This window comes from Aulonocara stuartgranti (assembly GCF_965226115.1).
Source record: "Aulonocara stuartgranti genome assembly, chromosome: 15".
Lineage (NCBI taxonomy): Eukaryota > Metazoa > Chordata > Actinopteri > Cichliformes > Cichlidae > Aulonocara > Aulonocara stuartgranti.
The window spans coordinates 3,831,506-3,849,595 of NC_138951.1; the positions used below are offsets into that span (position 1 = coordinate 3,831,506).

Genomic DNA, 18,090 nt, shown 5'->3' on the forward strand with positions numbered 1-18,090 from the left:
ATATGTGGGGCCCAAATAGGGAGCAGCAGGGCTAATATTTGGGGCCCACTTGGGAAACCCAACTGGGGTCCAGCTAATTTTGTCCTCAGTTTCCATGGTGGCCCCAAATGTGTTTTCCTAGATGGGTTTATGCTGGGTCCCAGATAAGCCCCAAATCAGGCCCAGTTGAAAAAAATATGTGGGGCCCAGATGGGTAGAAGCAGATCTGATATTTGGGGCCCACTTGGGGTACCCACCTAGGACCCAGCTAATTTTGTCCTCAGTTTCCATGGTGGCCCCAAATGTGTTTGCCCAGATGGATTATTGATGGGACCCGGATGGGCCCCAAATCAGGCCCAGCCAACAAATGAGTATGGGGCCCAGATGGGTAGAAGCGGGTCTGATGGTTGGGGCCCACTTGGGTTACCCACCTGGCACCCAGCTACTTTTGTCCTCAGTTTCCATGATGGCCCCAAATGTGTTTGCCCAGATGGGTTAATGATGGGTCCCAAATCAGCCCCAGACAATAAATGAGTATGGGGCCCAGATGGATAGAAGCAGGTCTGATACTTGGGGCCCACTTGGGTTACCAACCTGAGACCCAGCTATTTTTGTCCTCAGTTTCCATGGTGGCCCCAAGTGTGTTTGCCCAGATGGAATTTTGGATAATGTAAGTAAGCTATAATTTAAATCACCTGTACAACAAAGCCAGTTTATCTTTTTTATTAATACTGATTACTATGAAATTTTAAAACAGTATGCTTTTTTATATAATACATTTTTTGTGTGGAGAACATGTTGACAAAAATGTCCACAGTATACACAAAACAATAACAAATAAATGTTATACAGTTTAAAGGAAAAACAAATGCAGCAAACCACAGCTTCTCACTCATTCACTAATCCATTGGTCCTGAAAGAAATAAAAAAAAAAAAGAAATTAGTGCATTTTCACAAACAAAATCAGATTTGTGATAGTACTGAAGTTGTTTTGGAGGTTGTGCTGTTCAAGTTGTTTGACCTCCTACATTGAACTCTTTGAAGACCATGAGTATTCATGGAAACAGAAAAGCTATTTACAAAATGATTTACCAAGTAGGCACTCAAAAATTAAATTAATGTGAAATATTTTACCTTAAAACATTTAAGACAAATGTTTAAAAGATGTCTACATAGTTACAATGATAACTGGTGTTGTGGGCTGTCTCAGTGATTGGCACAGAGCTTAGAACAGGCAAGTGGTTAACCAGTTTTTTGCATGGTACAGCACCTCATAATGAACACAAAACAAAATAGTAAAATGTAACAAGGGCTACATCTACCAAGGAGAAAACAGATTCCACTTCTTGAGGTGTGTGCCAGGCGGGCGCCAATAATTTTCATGTAAATCAAAAATAGGGCCATCAGATAAATCAGTGTGTTACTAATTACACTGGAAAAAATAGAGGCTGGCTCTGGAGTTCCTGGAGCTTATTCACATTCTGTGAGCAACCAAAAAACTGTTTAGTGAGAGACTTCTTCAAGTATGCTACAAGCCAGAAAGAAACGTGGTCATTCCTGCCAGCAGCCACCAACCTCCAGAACAACATGAGCTGATGGTTTCATCTCCACAATTTGTACAGTCTATCTAAACCACGTGTCAAAGTCAAGGCCTGCGGGCCACATCCGGCCCGGCATACATTTATATCCGGCCCGCAAGATCATTTTATATAGATGTACTATTATTGTTATGCATGGCCCGGCGATATGAGGCGCTAATAATATACAAACTACAGATCCCATAATGCACCGCTGAAGCCTCCTTGCTGACTGCTAGGCTAACTGGGAACATTCCCGCGTCAATCAAGTCAAACTTCTGTTATTGCGAAGCTAGCCGCTCACAATGGTGGAGAGAAAAGTTGATTCTGAATGACTGCAGCTGTAGTGAGCATCCGTTATTCAAACATCAACAAAATATCTTACAACTAATGAACTTACCATATAGCACTTCAAAAACTTTAAGCCCTCGAAATTCCCGCTTTCCATGGCACCCAACGAAGTTATATTGCCTGGAAAGAGCATTGTCCATAATGAAGGCCATCATTCTTCTTGTGGCTTCATCAACAGTGCTCCCTCTGATCTCTGCCACAACAGAAACCTTAGGTCACGCAAGGACAATAATTTTACTGACAGTAGTACCATCAGTCACACCTAAAAGAAAGCAAGCACAGCTACACAGTAATTAGGCTCTATAATATTGATGCTAATTGACTGAGAAAGAGTTAGGTGTCAAAGTCAAACACTGTCTGATGTGAATGCAAAGAGCTAAATGATTCACCAAAAGTAATTTCTTAAGTTTTGGGTTTGGCATGGCACAACTTATAACTAGGTAATGTTTGGAGAAGTTATTTTATTAACAAAAATAGCAACTTTTGTTCAGCTCTCCTCCCACTCCTTCATTGCACTGACCATGTTCGAACAAACAGCAACTTTCCTTGATCATAACTGCTAGCATGAAACACAGACTGATTGAGGCATTAATCATTGAATATTGTTATTACATCATTATTATTTACCACTTCTTTTAGGAAGACAGGGTCTGCCAGTTTTTGCTCCAGTGCTGCCACATCTGCTACTGTCCGGATGGGAAATACAGCACCCTCGGGTAATACTGCAGCAACTGGTCCATCACGTTGTGTAAGGAGAGACTGTAGCATTCGACTGTGGACCCTCTGAGTGTCCTTAATGTCTTCCAGGAGGGTTAGAACACGTACAAACATGCTCGTATTGGTGGCTTGTAGAAGTTGTCTTGGAACTGGTTGTGAAACCACAGGTGAAGGAGTTGAGGGTTGTAGCGGCTGAACAAATGGATGAGTGATGTTCAGGAAGTGAGTTTCACTTGAATGTCTATTCTCCATTGCTGATGGTGGTGAGGTCTCTGGCTGTTCCGCAGTGTTGTCCCAATCCTCAGCAGAGCTCGACGGGATCACTGGCCTTAAAACAAACAAACAAACAAAATACAACAAACATACACACACAAATAAATAATAATCCAAACACATAATTTAGGGCACTGGTTAGTCCTACAAACTAAAAACATTAATGTATATAATGGCATCAAAAAAAAGTCTAAAACAATTTTTTAAAAGTCAACAAGTTATAAAGCGCTATTTTGAAATCATATCTGAACCTGATGAGCAGCAAGGGTCTGCTAAAGAAACTGTCAGGTTTTTTTTCTTCTTATAATCTCAATAAATTTTTGCTTTTAAGGTGTTTTCAACACAATTACCTCCTTTTCCGCTTCCCTTTCCCAATCTGCTTCCAGAATCCAAATAAATTCCACCAAGGAAGGTTTCTAATGGGAAGCAGGAAATGCTGTCTAAAGGGCCAAACTTCCGTACATCTTGAGCTAGGTGTATTAAAGAATGTATATTATAACCAACAAAGTCAAGACCATAAATCAAAGCAAAATCTTTCACAAACTGCTTCAAAACACCCTCTGCATAATCACAGTCAGTTATCAATATACAAATCAGGACTTAGAAGAATTCTTGTAGATACAGATAACAGTATAAAGTATCTATACATTTGGCTTGGTATATTATTCAGTAGAACTGGGCTTGTGTAAAGCAAAACTTGTCTCAATTCAGTTGCTTTCTACGTGCTAATTTCAATGAGAGACCTTGGTTTTCTTGCAAAACTTTAAGGAAGATATTGCCTGACAGAAACCATGAATGCTGAAATCAGTTAGAATTTGCATAGACTGTCTGCATTTTCGGGGACTTTTTAACCAAAGATAAATAAGCTTGCGCATTACCCCCATATCCCACACCCAGCTCGTTCAAAGTGACAGCCCAACCTGGTGCTCTTTGTTGGCCATAGCACAAAGTTTCATCAGTCCTTTAGTCAACATAAATTTCATGATAACATAATCTTTAGCATGTTCATCGCAATCGTAGTGCTCTTCCTCAAGTGTTTTATTCTCAAAAGAATCAGAGTACAATATTAAGTCCTGATGATGCTCTGACTCATTTTACTGTGAAACGAAACTAAAATGTTCAACAACTTTCTGAGCTCTTTGTCCTCTGAGATTGCTCCATTGCTTTCTGAAAGACAGCTCACAGATTCTGAAGCTCCAGGTTTCATCACTCTCCAATCAAAATTAAAAATTAACTGAACCAGCAGCAAAAGAAGATCCAAACTACGCTTCACATTTGATAAATACTGTCATTAATTCCCTCTTCCTGTCTTGTTTCCACCACGATTGAAAAAAAAAACAAAACAAAAAAACAAAACATCATACTTCTTGCACAGCTCTCTCGTAGTATACTTCAAGAAAAGTTTCCCCATCTGAAATATGTTTTCCACATTATTCCCTTGCTTATTATACATCAGTGTACAGTTGTGCTTAGCGCTGTTGTCAGTTGTTTTTTGTGCCAAATTGCAAAAAACTCACCTTGTTCACTATTAAAACCTCTAAAAAAATTTTCTGTAACTTTGCTCTGCTTTACTTCAGCAGCATCAGGTAATGTTCATATATTGATTCATGGTTTTCTTCAGTTTTTGTTCAACTGCAGAATATTTCTAAGGCTATCTGATTTAAAAAGCCACTCCAGGAAAATCTCCTTTTTTCTGTGTTTTATCCTCAGTTACTTTGGCATAAAGACATCTGCTGTGATGCTTACACCAGCCTTAAAAGCTGTTGTATTACAATAAAAGACCCTGACATCACTTTATAAAGTAACAATTCTAATTGTTACAAACTCAAAAAAAGATTCCTACTAGTATATTTCTGGCATGCATCAAATTTTAAATATAAATGAATTTTGAAATATACACTGCTTCTTATGTCAAAGTCTGTAAAAATAAAGAAAGAAAGAAATCACACATAACCCTTGCTACTATTCACTCCACTGTCCAACAGCAAAATCAAACCAATATACAGATATTAATAACATATTATTGTAATAGTGTGACTATGCAATTTATAAGTAGCCATAGTCATAATCAAAACAACAAACATCTCAAGTTTTGAGATAATTGCAAACCCTCCTGGCCAATAACCACACAAGCTGTCCATGCAGGAAGGCTGATAAAGGAGCATGCACAAAATTCAAACAAATTTAAGCCATAATGAAACAAATTAAAATAACAGTGCGCATGCACAAATAAGGCATCAGACAAACACTTAAAGATCACAGATCTTTAGGACCACATCCAAAGAGCAATTGCTTTTCTTTTTTATAAATAAATAAATGTGTAGATTCTAGCCAAATATACATTACAAAAAGGAAAAAAGGAGGGCCACAGCAATCATAGTAAAAGGAGTTGGCACTGTGGCCCTAACAAGACTGACCAGTTCTGCTTAAATATTCAGTTTCCCTCATGTACACAGCTTGCACAACAGTAAGAGGCAGATTCTTGAGTCAGTACAGTATTTCTGATGAAGTTCTCACTAAAACAACTACACATATAAAGTTGCATACTAAAGTGTGTATAAAAAAAAAAACCCCAAACAAATCAAGAATACCTATATTTTCTTTTTTGCTTTTTCTGGAAAAATGAGAACAATGGCAAGAAAAATGATGATTATGTCTTCTACAGAAATAGAGTGCTCACTGATCTGCCTCTCTGACTGCTGTGCATGCTCCTGACACAGGGGCAAAAGCTGGGGACTAGTTGCTCATGGCCTACCCTCCTCACTTAGCCGTGAGGAATGAAGCTAATAAAGACAACACCAAAGCAATTTTGGTTGCTCTGATAGTGAAAATACCCTCCCATATTCCTCCTAAAAAACTAGAACTTTGTTAAATTGGTCTAATACAGTCCTTTATTAATACTAATCATAGAGAAAAACCAAGATAATGTTTAAGTACAACTTGATGTTAAGTACACGCAGTAATTAATTTTGGTGCTAGTTAAGCAGTATACAGGACACCAGAAAATGCTTTCAAACTGTGAAAATTGGCTAAATCCAACATTACCTAAAAATTTAAACTAGCTTAGCCTTGCGTGAGTGCTAGGAAAAAGTTCGCCAGCACTTGTGCCATACATTACTTTGCAGCATCATAACTTTGTAAACATTTCATTTATACTTAGGGATTCAAATTAAGTCAAAAAGTTCTTACCGTTAGTGCAGAAAATAAGTCCATAGCTCAAAGATGAACTTAATCCAAAAATTGCCAGCTTAACTGTCAGCTTTGTCCAAGGGCGCGAAATGAAGAATGTTCCAGAATGGGGGGACGAGTTTGAGAAAACCTCGTGATATTTCATGAAATAACGCGAGATTTCGAAAAGCACTCCTACATGGAGTGAAATTTTTTTCCCACTCAAATGTAAAACCATTTGTTTTATTTTATTAAGCGTCTTACAATTTTAAGTCGCATCTGTTCTTTGTGTTTCACTTATATTAATATATTTTATATGTATATTTTGTTATTAATTAAATATACATATGCTGCCTCTGGCATAATTTATTATCAGTTATTTCATTACACATGACTAATAATTATACTTAACTAAGATCGTTAAACTCAGTTGCCTGTTCATGCAACTTCCCATATGTTACCCATATGGTGCCCATAGAATATAGCCCATCTGGGCTGGCTCAAGTGGGTCCTACTTGGCTAACCCAGGTGGGTCCCAGATTGGATGCCCATTGTAAGCCCATCCCCACTTGGAACCCCCATAGCCCATGTGGGGCCCACATACTGGTGTTTACTGGGTAATGTCATGGTCTCCGCCCCTCGTCAGCTGACAGCCGTCAGGTGTTTTGTTTTGTTTACCTTTCTCTCTCACCTCTGCTCTCCCTTTCTCTCTCGCCCTCTTCCATTCTCTCTTTCTCCTGCCGGGGCGGAGCTCAGTATGGGCTCCTGCCCCTGGCCTACGCACCTGGAGGTGATCAGCACATCTGTCGCTGATCATGAAAGATTGGAACCCTTCTTAAGAGGGCGAGTCTGCTCTACTCGTCGCTGGATCGTTGAGTCATCAGCGTCAGTCGTCCTGTATTTTGTAGAATCAGTTTATGAGCATGTCTGAACCAGGAGACTAATGGTTTTTTTCTGCCTGTGCATAGATTGCCTCTGGACTTGTTCTTCCCCTGTGCCTGGCGACTGAACGGGAGCAAGAGAGATAAAGGAGAGGAGATGTGCTAGGACTGAATGGAAACTTTCCCTTCCTGGACTCCTGCCTCTTTCACTCCTGGACCCTGGAACCCCGGCACCTTTTTCTTTGGACACTATTATGTATATATATGAATTCCACTGTAGGAAACACTGTAAATAAATGCACCTTTTGAAGACACTAGTGGTCTGCGCGTGAGTCCGATCTACGAAACGTGACAGAACGATCCAGCCACAACATGGACTCAGCAGATCAGAATACCATCGGTCAGGCACTGGCTGCCCAAGAAGCGGCGCTGACTCGCCACGAACAAATGTTACATCAGCTGCGAGGTGAGATCGCTGCACTAACTCAAGCTGTTTCCGGTTTGACTACGCCAGGGGGAGTACAGCCAGGGACCTCCCAGCCGGCTCGCCCTGCCCAGCAGGAGACACTCGCGGCGGCTACGGCCGGTCCCTCATCGGCAGCCACCCCATCTTCTGACGGTCCTCTGCCTTCGCCTGAGCCCTTTTCAGGGGAGACAGAGAAGTGCTCTGGCTTTCTGGCCCAGTGTTCATTGATTTTCCGCGAACAGCGGCGTTTTCATAACAATGACGGGGCAAAGATTGCGTTCTTGGTACAGATGCTTCGTGACCGGGCTTTGAAATGGGCCCAGGTCGTGTTAAACTCCAACCCGGAGATCTCTTTTGAGAGGTTTGTGATTAACTTTAAGACTGTGTTTAATCAGGGCTCTGGAGTCGAGGCTGCAGCGCTCCGCCTCCTTAACTTTAAGCAAGGTAAGCGGAGTATGGCAGATTATTCAATCGACTTTTGGATTTTGGCAGAAGAAACCGGCTGGGGACCGGATGCGCTCAGGAGCACATTGTTAAATAACATCCGGGAAGATCTGAAAGATGAATTGATTATGCGGGACCTACCCACTGCTTTTGACGAATTGATGTCGTTATGTATTAAGGTGGATGAGCGGCTACGAGCTCGTAGGCAAGCACGGAACTCCAGTTCCCAGGAGGCCGCAGGACCGCGATGGGCGGAGGCTTCGGCCGATTACCGGTCCTCCCGGACATCAGGGGGCGCCGACGGAGAGGTACAGCCCATGCAAATCGGCAGCTCTCACCTAACTGCTGCAGAACGTCAGCGACGCATCACGGCCGGTGAGTGTCTGTATTGTGGTAATAAGGGACACATGATTGCCTCCTGTCCGTCGCGAGCAAAAGGCCGCGCCCGCCAGTGATGGTTGGAGTACTGGTGGGCGGTTTGAATCAGGATAAATCTCCTCCACGTTTAGCCCTGCCGGCTAAGCTTCTGGTTCATTCCGAGTGTCATTCACTTTCTGTGCTTATTGATTCTGGAGCAGAACAAAATTTCATTGACTCTGAACTAGCTAAACGACTCTGTGTGACTGTGGAGTCACTACCCCACGCCTTACGTGTCACGGCTTTATCAGGGCAGCGCCTCCCCGACATCACACACATCACTGAACCGCTCACCCTCACACTGTCTGGCAATCATTCGGAGGAGATTAGTTTTTTTGTTTTTCACTCCACTCAGACGCCGTTAGTTCTCGGTCATCCCTGGCTCCAGCAACACAACCCCACGATTAATTGGCAGAAAGGAGGCATTACGGGCTGGGGAGAAGAGTGTCATATGACTTGCCTTAAGGCTGCCGTACCTCCTAACAAATCTGTCACCGGCCCAGAGCCATCGCGGTCTTCCGACTTAGCAGATGTGCCGTCTGCTTACCACGATCTCGCCGAGGTGTTTCGGAAGGACCGAGCCCAGTCGCTGCCACCCCATCGGCCCTATGACTGCGCCATAGACCTGCTGCCGGGAGCTCCCTTACCAACCAGCCGCCTCTATAGCCTCTCGCTGCCGGAACGGGAGGCTATGGAGAAATATATAACTGAATCTCTCGCTGCCGGCATTATCCGGGCCTCTTCCTCACCCGTCGCAGCAGGTTTCTTCTTTGTGGAAAAGAAGGATAAGACCCTCCGACCCTGTATTGACTTTCGGGGACTCAATAACATTACGGTCAAGAATAAATATCCACTGCCCCTGCTCACCTCCGCTTTCGAACTTCTCCAGGGCGCCGTCATTTTCAGCAAGCTGGACTTGAGAAACGCTTACCACCTGGTCCGGATTCGGGATGGCGATGAATGGAAGACGGCGTTTAATACTCACCTTGGACATTTTGAGTATCTGGTCATGCCGTTCGGCCTCACTAACGCACCTGCAGTATTCCAGGCTCTGGTCAATGATGTTCTAAGGGACTTTATTAACCGATTTGTGTTTGTCTATCTAGACGACATTCTGATCTTCTCTTCCTCCCAGGCGGAACACGAGACCCAGGTCCGGCTGGTGCTGCAACGCCTTCTGGAGAACCGGCTGTTCGTCAAAAGCGAGAAATGTGAGTTTCATGTGCCCTCGGTTGCCTTCCTAGGGTACATAATCGAGCGGGGAGATCTTCGACCCGACCCTGTGAAAGTCAAGGCTGTTGTGAACTGGCCAGAACCAAACAACCGTCGCCAGTTGCAACGCTTCCTTGGCTTCGCTAACTTCTACAGGAGATTCATACGGGACTTTAGCAGGATTGCCTTACCATTAACTCAGTTAACCTCTCCCAAGCTTGCTTTTCAGTGGAGTGACGCTGTCCAATCAGCCTTTCAGGAGCTCAAGAAACGGTTTGCTTCAGCGCCCATCCTGGTCCAACCTGATACCACTCTTCAGTTCGTGGTAGAGGTCGACGCATCCGACTCAGGGGTGGGGGCCGTCCTTTCCCAACAGAGGGAAGGTAAGATGCACCCTTGTGCCTATTTTTCCCGTCGTCTCACCCCTGCAGAACGTAACTACGACGTGGGCGATCGGGAGCTCTTGGCGATTAAGCTCGCCCTGGAAGAATGGCGGCATTGGCTGGAGGGCACCACTCAACCCTTCGTGGTCTGGACCGATCACAAAAACCTGGCCTACCTTCAAACGGCGAAACGTCTCAACGCTCGACAGGCCAGATGGGCCCTGTTTTTCACCCGTTTTCACTTCTCAATCACCTACAGACCCGGTTCCCGAAATGTCAAGCCGGACGCTCTCTCCCGTCAGTTTTCCGCTGCTGACGAAAAGGCGGATCCGGATTCCATTCTGCCGGCAACCTGTACTATTGGGGTCATCACTTGGGAGATCGAGGCGGCCATCCGGGCGGCTCAGATAGCCGAACCGGATCCGGGAGGGGGGCCCGTCCACCGACTCTATGTTCCGCGCTCTGTCAGATCCCAGGTTCTGCAATGGGCTCACACGGCCCGGTTCTCATGCCACCCAGGGATACATCGCACCGTCAAGTTTCTCCAGCGGTACTTCTGGTGGCCCTCACTCACCCAAGATACTCGGGAATACATCACTGCTTGTACGGTCTGTGCCCGAAACAAACCATCGAACCAACCCCCGGCGGGTCAGCTCCATCCGTTATCCACTCCTTCCAGGCCATGGTCTCACATAGCACTGGACTTCATCACCGGGTTACCTCCATCAGCAGGTAACACTGTCATTCTCACCATAATCGATCGTTTCTCTAAAGTGGCTCATTTCATTGCTCTGCCTAAGCTTCCCACAGCTCTAGAGACTGCACGCCTACTCGCCACTCACGTCTTCCGCCTGCATGGGATCCCGGAAGACATAGTGTCCGACAGAGGGCCTCAATTTACTTCTCGGGTCTGGAAAGAGTTCTGCAACTCCCTGGGCGCAAAGGTCAGTCTATCCTCGGGTTATCATCCTCAGAGCAACGGCCAATCCGAGCGGGCCAACCAAGAACTGGAGACCGCCCTGCGCTGCGTCGCCTCCACCAATCAAACCATCTGGAGTGAGGAGTTGCCGTGGATCGAGTACGCCCATAACAGCTTGACTGCCTCTGCCACCGGCCGGTCTCCCTTCGAAGCTTCCTTGGGATATCAGCCTCCTCTTTTTCCTGCTGTGGAAGGTGAGCACTCTGTACCCTCCGTCCAGGCTCATCTGCGCAGGTGTCGCAGAGTTTGGCGGGCAACTCAAGCGGCTCTACTGCGCACGAAGGAGAACAACAAACGCATCGCAGACCGGCACCGGACTCCAGCACCCGAATACTCTGTCGGCCAGAAGGTATGGCTTTCTACCCGCTTTGTTCCGGTCAGGACTGAATCTAAGAAACTTACACCCACCTTCATTGGCCCTTTTGAAATCTCCGCCTTGGTCAATCCTGTCTCTGTGAAGTTAAAACTCCCTCGCAATATGAGAATCCATGATGTTTTCCATGTTTCACAACTCAAACCTGTCCGCTCTAGTCCTCTGTGCCCTCCTTCCAGGCCCCCTCCTCCCGCCCGGCTCGTGGATGGCTTGCCGGCCTACTCCATCACTCGCATCATGGACTCTCGGCGCCGTGGGCGTGGCTGTCAGTATCTGGTTGACTGGGAGGGTTATGGCGTGGAGGAGCGCTCCTGGGTCCCTCGGGCGGCCGTTCTGGATGTGCCCATGCTCCGGGAGTTTCACCGCCTGCATCCGGACAAGCCTGGTGGGTCGCCGGGGGGCTCCCGTTGAGGGGGGGGTACTGTCATGGTCTCCGCCCCTCGTCAGCTGACAGCCGTCAGGTGTTTTGTTTTGTTTACCTTTCTCTCTCACCTCTGCTCTCCCTTTCTCTCTCGCCCTCTTCCATTCTCTCTTTCTCCTGCCGGGGCGGAGCTCAGTATGGGCTCCTGCCCCTGGCCTACGCACCTGGAGGTGATCAGCACATCTGTCGCTGATCATGAAAGATTGGAACCCTTCTTAAGAGGGCGAGTCTGCTCTACTCGTCGCTGGATCGTTGAGTCATCAGCGTCAGTCGTCCTGTATTTTGTAGAATCAGTTTATGAGCATGTCTGAACCAGGAGACTAATGGTTTTTTTCTGCCTGTGCATAGATTGCCTCTGGACTTGTTCTTCCCCTGTGCCTGGCGACTGAACGGGAGCAAGAGAGATAAAGGAGAGGAGATGTGCTAGGACTGAATGGAAACTTTCCCTTCCTGGACTCCTGCCTCTTTCACTCCTGGACCCTGGAACCCCGGCACCTTTTTCTTTGGACACTATTATGTATATATATGAATTCCACTGTAGGAAACACTGTAAATAAATGCACCTTTTGAAGACACTAGTGGTCTGCGCGTGAGTCCGATCTACGAAACGTGACAATTAAGGGTTTGACCTTTTGGTATTTACTGATTATTCTGTCCTTCAGCGCACTGTATAATTTTCTCAGTCTCTAATAAACCAAATGTTAATATATCAACAGCTTCCAAACAAGCTGACAAACAAACCTGACTTTCCTGATCCTGCAAGTGTTGTTTCCACAGTCTACTGTGACTGCGTCTCATATTGTTTCCTGCCCAGAGAGTTGTGCATTACTCTGTCACTCATGAAATAAATCAACCATGAACTTATGTCCTTTTTTTCTGGTAGCACACTTGGATTTTATTTGGCTGCTTTTAGGTTATAAATGTCCCCAGAAAATGACGAGGCACGACTTGCACATCTAAATTTAAAAAATCAAAATTGCTGCCTAAATTTACATGCATCAGCCAGCAAAATCATATCACATTAGCTCCTCAGTTACCTTGTCTTACTGAAAGTGTGACTCCATGATCAACGCTGAAATCTTGCTGTTGGGTGATGCTAGATTTAGCTTTATTAGACCCTGCAGATATCAGGGATAAAATCTGTCACAATTACTGTGAGTGAGCTTTCAAGTTTATACCCCTACAGGAGATTTTAATCATCAACTAATTAAAGTTAAAATTATCTTTTAAGAGAATGTTTTGGAGTAAAGCCCCTCTGGCGAAAGCCTCTGAGGCCAACACAGCTGGTTATCATAACAGTTGACTGTTGCTAGTGAAAGAAATAAAATGAAAAGGCCTGACTGTGAGCTGGAAACTCATGTCACGATTGGATCGTGTAAGAAATTCGATAACAGAGAAGACAAGAAGATCATTTTTGCAATATATGCAGATGAACGCAAACTGGACAGTGTTCAGAAGGGAAAAGCAGAACACCTAAAACCTGTACTGAACTGTGATTGGTCAACAAGTTCCCAACACTATCTGTGAATGTCCTAGAAAGAAAAATACCCTATTCTGTGAAGAGATATAAAGCCTGAATCTCATAGAAACAAAAAATAAAACAAAACATGAAATTCTGAACATAGGAACATCTCCTGAAGCAGACCATGTTATATGATTAGCATGAACTTTTACCAACTTTACTAGGATCGCAGGATGTCTACTTTGCCTCTAGGAAGAGAGGCGAGAGGCACGTCATCATAAGCCATTTCCTCCACTTGTTTCCATGTTGATCTTTCAGTCGCTATCCAAAGCTCATGACCATAGGTGAGCGTAGGGATAGATCGACCGTAGATTGAGAGCTTTGCTCAGTCCAGTACAAAAAAAGAAGTGGTAGGCCTGAAAACTACAGCAGATAAAGAGTATCTGAAAGGCAGACTAGAAGTGTCTTATTTCCAGTGGCTTCAATGTTTAATATGTCAATGTTCCCAAACACACTGCCAATGCACTAAAGCACAGTAGGTATTAAAACACACAATTGAACACTATCAGTCATGGATTGGCCTCCCCAGAGCTTGAATCTTAATATTACTGAAGCAGTGTGGGATTATTTTGACAGGGAATAGAACAAAAGCCAGGAAACATCCAAAGAGCTTTGATGTCCTCCAAGAAGCCTGAAGAACTATTCCTGAAGACTTAAACAAATGAGAAGAAAGCTGGCTCAGAGAGTTCAGGCTGTGTTGAAGAATAAAGGTGGTCTTACCAAATGCACATTCTGTTTGCAATCTTTTTCTCCCTGTATCTGTATCTCCATGCATGTTTGCACATTTTAATGAAAAGCTGCACATATTTCCCATTTTCCTAACAACATTTAAATAAATGAGGGCCACAGCACCGTATGACAACAAGAGCAGCAGTTGTTGTTGTCAGTCTGTAGATTAAAGTAATTAAAATGCAAATTACCAAGGTTACGAAAACAGAAAAATATGCATTAATGTACTGTTACATTTCCATAATGAAAGAAATTTTAAAAAGATTCTACTGATTCAGAGCAGTTGTGTCGTACCAAGGTTATGCTGACAGAGAAAAAGCACATTAGGATCACTCAGGGGAAAACAAAGCTTTATTTAAAAGGATATTCTAAATATGCACAGAAACCAGCACAACTTTGTTTGTATGTTGCATAAACATAAAAACAATCCCTCGTTGTAATGAAAGTACATTAGCAGTAATTTTGTAATTATATTTTGATCAGCATTTGCCAATTCGTCTGCATCATAATCTGCTGTTGTTTTTCTGATGATACAAAAGGAAAAAAATCAAGATTCAGAATGTTACTTTTTAGGTCCCTTCTTCATAGTTTGATTTTTGTCTAACCAGTAGTTTATATGTATCTACATTTCTTTGAAAAACATACTTCGTTGATATTTTTTCAATTACAAACATAAAGATATACTAACCACACCCACCTCAAATTTCAAAAACGCATATAAAGAGGAGCTTTGTCCTTTATTCAGTGTCAGCTCGTGGGTATAACACAACACTGGAAAGACAATTTAAAATGGGCTCAAGTTTTTAAAATTCTCAGTGAAAGGCAACCAGGTTCCTCTGAATTCTTGCAGAGAGTGTGACCTCAAATCAAAAATATGTTTTTAAACAGTATTTTTTTTAACTATTTAAAATTGACAGTGCAAAAACATATGAGCTACAGTAGACATACCTTCATGGCATTGTAAACATGTTGAGCTGCTATCAGGATATATTTCTGCAATTGTGCAGTTGTGTAAATGATGGTGTATTTTAATCAAAGCTGAAGTACGAATACATTCAAGTTAACATTGGTCAGGTCCTCTTCCAACGTCACTTTTGTTTTGTACCATGAGGGTAGATTCTATCATGACTACTAACAGCTAGTCACATGCACTGATTATTAGTGCTTGAGCAAAAGTTGCTGGAAATTTTTTATAGTAAGCTGATTATAATCAGCTTTTCAAATATGAATGAAAATACACCACATGATAAATACTTGCGCACAAACTATATTAAGTCATCCGGTCAGCCATGTATCCATGTAATTCAGGGTCATTGCGGTGGACAGATGCCTATCCAGTCCATCACGGGACTAACACAGACAGATAACAAACATCCACCTACAGTCAATTTCATTTTCATTTGTTTCTTTTTCCTAAGAGAAGGAAGTTACATAGTTACAACTTAAAACGTTTTTTGGGGGTACTGTACAAGATACTATACAGAGAGGAAGATGTTTGAAATTCCAGTCTCTGTTCAGTGTGATGTTACCTGATGCTCGGTCTGTTTTTGCAGTTAACATCAAAAACTGGAGATGCTTGATTTGAATGTTTGAACGTAAAGTTATGCAGCAATTAAAACAAGAAAATCTGATAATATTTTTAATTTACACACATATATAAATACATTTATACGTGTGTGTGTGTGTGTGTGTGTGTGTGTGTGTGTGTGTGTGTGTATATGTAAATATATATACATATTATCTGTATAATTAAAAATATGTTTATTGTTTTTATTGATTGTTTGTGTCAATAACAAAGCTTTTGACTTATGGAGGAGGGGTGGGAATTGATATTGTGCTTTAGTTCTTATATTATTAATCTGATCATATTTCTCTTTTTTTCCACATGGGTTTCTGTATATTGTTTACATGATTAAAATAAATCAAACAAAAAAACCCAACAAACAAATAAATACTTATCTTATCTCTGACCACCTGTTTACGTTTCATATTCCATGTCCTACTTTGGTGTTATGAAAATAAAAGGAGGTAATTACTATTGCTATGACGTGCAAAACCCTCAAGTGTGAAATGGTACAAGTTTATAAAGCAGCTGCATAATGTGTTGCTTGTTGCTTTGATTTACAGCAGATCGTTCATGTTCACTTAGCTGCAATATCTCCCACACAGCCAGCTTTCACACATTATTGTGAGCTTTAAAGGATTTGAAGTTAGCCAGGCATGTAAGAAACATCAAGTCTCTAAGCCTAAGGGATGAGTAAACCCCACAGTGACTGACATCAGACAAATACAGCAGCAACTGTTCTTTTTATTGGAGGGTGGTCACAGCAGTTTTGGTCAGAGCAAAAGTGCTTTGAAAGTTCACATCTCAGAATAAACAAACAGAAGAATTTAAGCTACAGAGAATCCACTCATTGTTCTTATTGTGTAGAATACATATCGTCTGCACATGATGATCAGGGAAGATTTAAAATCTAAGTCTAATCCTGCCTGAGGTCATCAGCAGCCACTAAATGAAGGTGTTTTATTGAATCACATCGCATCCACTTTGAAATACTGTATTTGATGCTGTAGACGACTGGTTCAATCTTGATGAAGCTTACCATATAAACTACTCAATAAGCTAATGGTTTTTCTTCATTTTCATGATTATTTACATTGTGGATTCTCACTGAACACATCAAAACTATGAATGAACACATATGGAATTATGTAGTAAAGAAAAAAGTGTGAAATAACTGAAGACATGTTTTATATTTTAGATTCTTCCAAATAGCCACCCTTTGCTTTCCACACACTTGGCATTCTCTCAGTGAGCTTCGTGAGGTCATCACCTGTATGGTTTTCCAACAGTCTTGAAGGAGTTCTCAGAGAGGCTCTTTTGCCTTCACTCTGCGGTCCATCGCATCCCAAACCATTTCGACTGCATTGAGGTCAGGTGATGAAGGCCAGACCATCTGGTGCAGCACTCCATCACTCTCCTTACACAGCCTGGAGGTGTGTTTGGGGTCATTGTCCTGTTGAAAAATAAATGACGGTCCAACTAAACACAAACTGGATGGGATGTCATGTCGCTGCAGGATGCTGTGGTAGCCGTGCTGGTTCAGTGTGCCTTCAATTTTGAATAAATCCCCAACAGCGTCACCAGGGTGGCTGCAGCTCAGGAGGCAGAGCTGGTCACCTACTGATCGGAAGGTTGGAGGTTTGATCCCTGGCTCCCCCAGTCTGCATGTCAAGTATCCTTGGGCAAGATACTAACCCCAAGTTGCTCTCAATCGGAGTATGAATGTTTGCGAATGTGGTTAGACACAGTGCTTTTGAGAATGGGTGTGACTGGGTGAATGTGGCATGTTGTATAGAGCACTTTGAGTACTCTGGGAGAGTAGAAAAGCGCTATATAAGAATCAGTCCATTTAGCAAAGCCCTCCACACCACACCTCCTTCGTGCTTCATGGTGGGAACCATGCATGTAGAGACCATCCAGTTATGTTTTCTGCATCACACAAAGACACAACAGGTGGAACCAAAGATCTGAAATTTGGACTCATCAGACCAAAGCACAGATTTCCACTGATCTAATGTCCATAACTTGTGTTTCTTAGTCCAAACAAATCTCTTCTGCTTGTTGCTTTACCTTAGTTGTGGTTTCTTAGCAGCTATTTTACCATAAAGGCCTGATTCACAGTCTCCTCTGAACTGTTGATGTAGAGATGTGTCTGCTACTGGAGCTTTATGTGACTCTAATCTGAGATGCTGTTAACCTGTGATTTTTGACTGGGTGTATATATATCAAAGAAAAAATACTGTTGCTTTTTCTGTGTATTTGAATCTAAAAAAAAATCCTCCCACAGGAAGTAATCCACTCAGCAATAGATTTTTTTAACAGTAACTTTAAAGAGTTTCTTAAATCCAGCTACACAGACAGAGTTTAATCTATGACAGTTTTTTGGAGAGGGCTCCATGGTGTGAATTAGCATACCCATCATGCATGTGTTCATGAGTGGTATGAATTGGGTGACCTAACTCTAACCCTTCACCCTTCAACGCTGCCAAAAATTAAAAGTGCTTGAGATTTGCTTAGAAGCTATTATCACTGATTAAATTGTAAAACTTAGTAAAAGATTTGGCATCCATTTTTACATTTAGGTACATATATAGGACAGCATAGATACTGCTGGCAGATTACACCGGTCAGACA

General features: G+C 42.9%; 2 long non-coding RNA genes across 2 annotated transcripts; one reads left to right on the top strand and one right to left on the bottom strand.

Moving 5' to 3' along the window:
- LOC309688539 lies at positions 1 to 6,275 on the bottom strand. The gene is made up of 4 exons (XR_014271113.1): positions 6,087 to 6,275; positions 2,535 to 2,952; positions 1,957 to 2,116; positions 1 to 892 (listed from the first exon to the last, which is right to left on the bottom strand). It is a non-coding gene; the product is annotated as an uncharacterized lncRNA (long non-coding RNA).
- Positions 6,276 to 6,693: 418 nt separating this feature from the next.
- LOC309689565 lies at positions 6,694 to 7,260 on the top strand. The gene is made up of 2 exons (XR_014271441.1): positions 6,694 to 6,950; positions 7,034 to 7,260. It is a non-coding gene; the product is annotated as an uncharacterized lncRNA (long non-coding RNA).
- Positions 7,261 to 18,090: the final 10,830 nt, after the last annotated feature.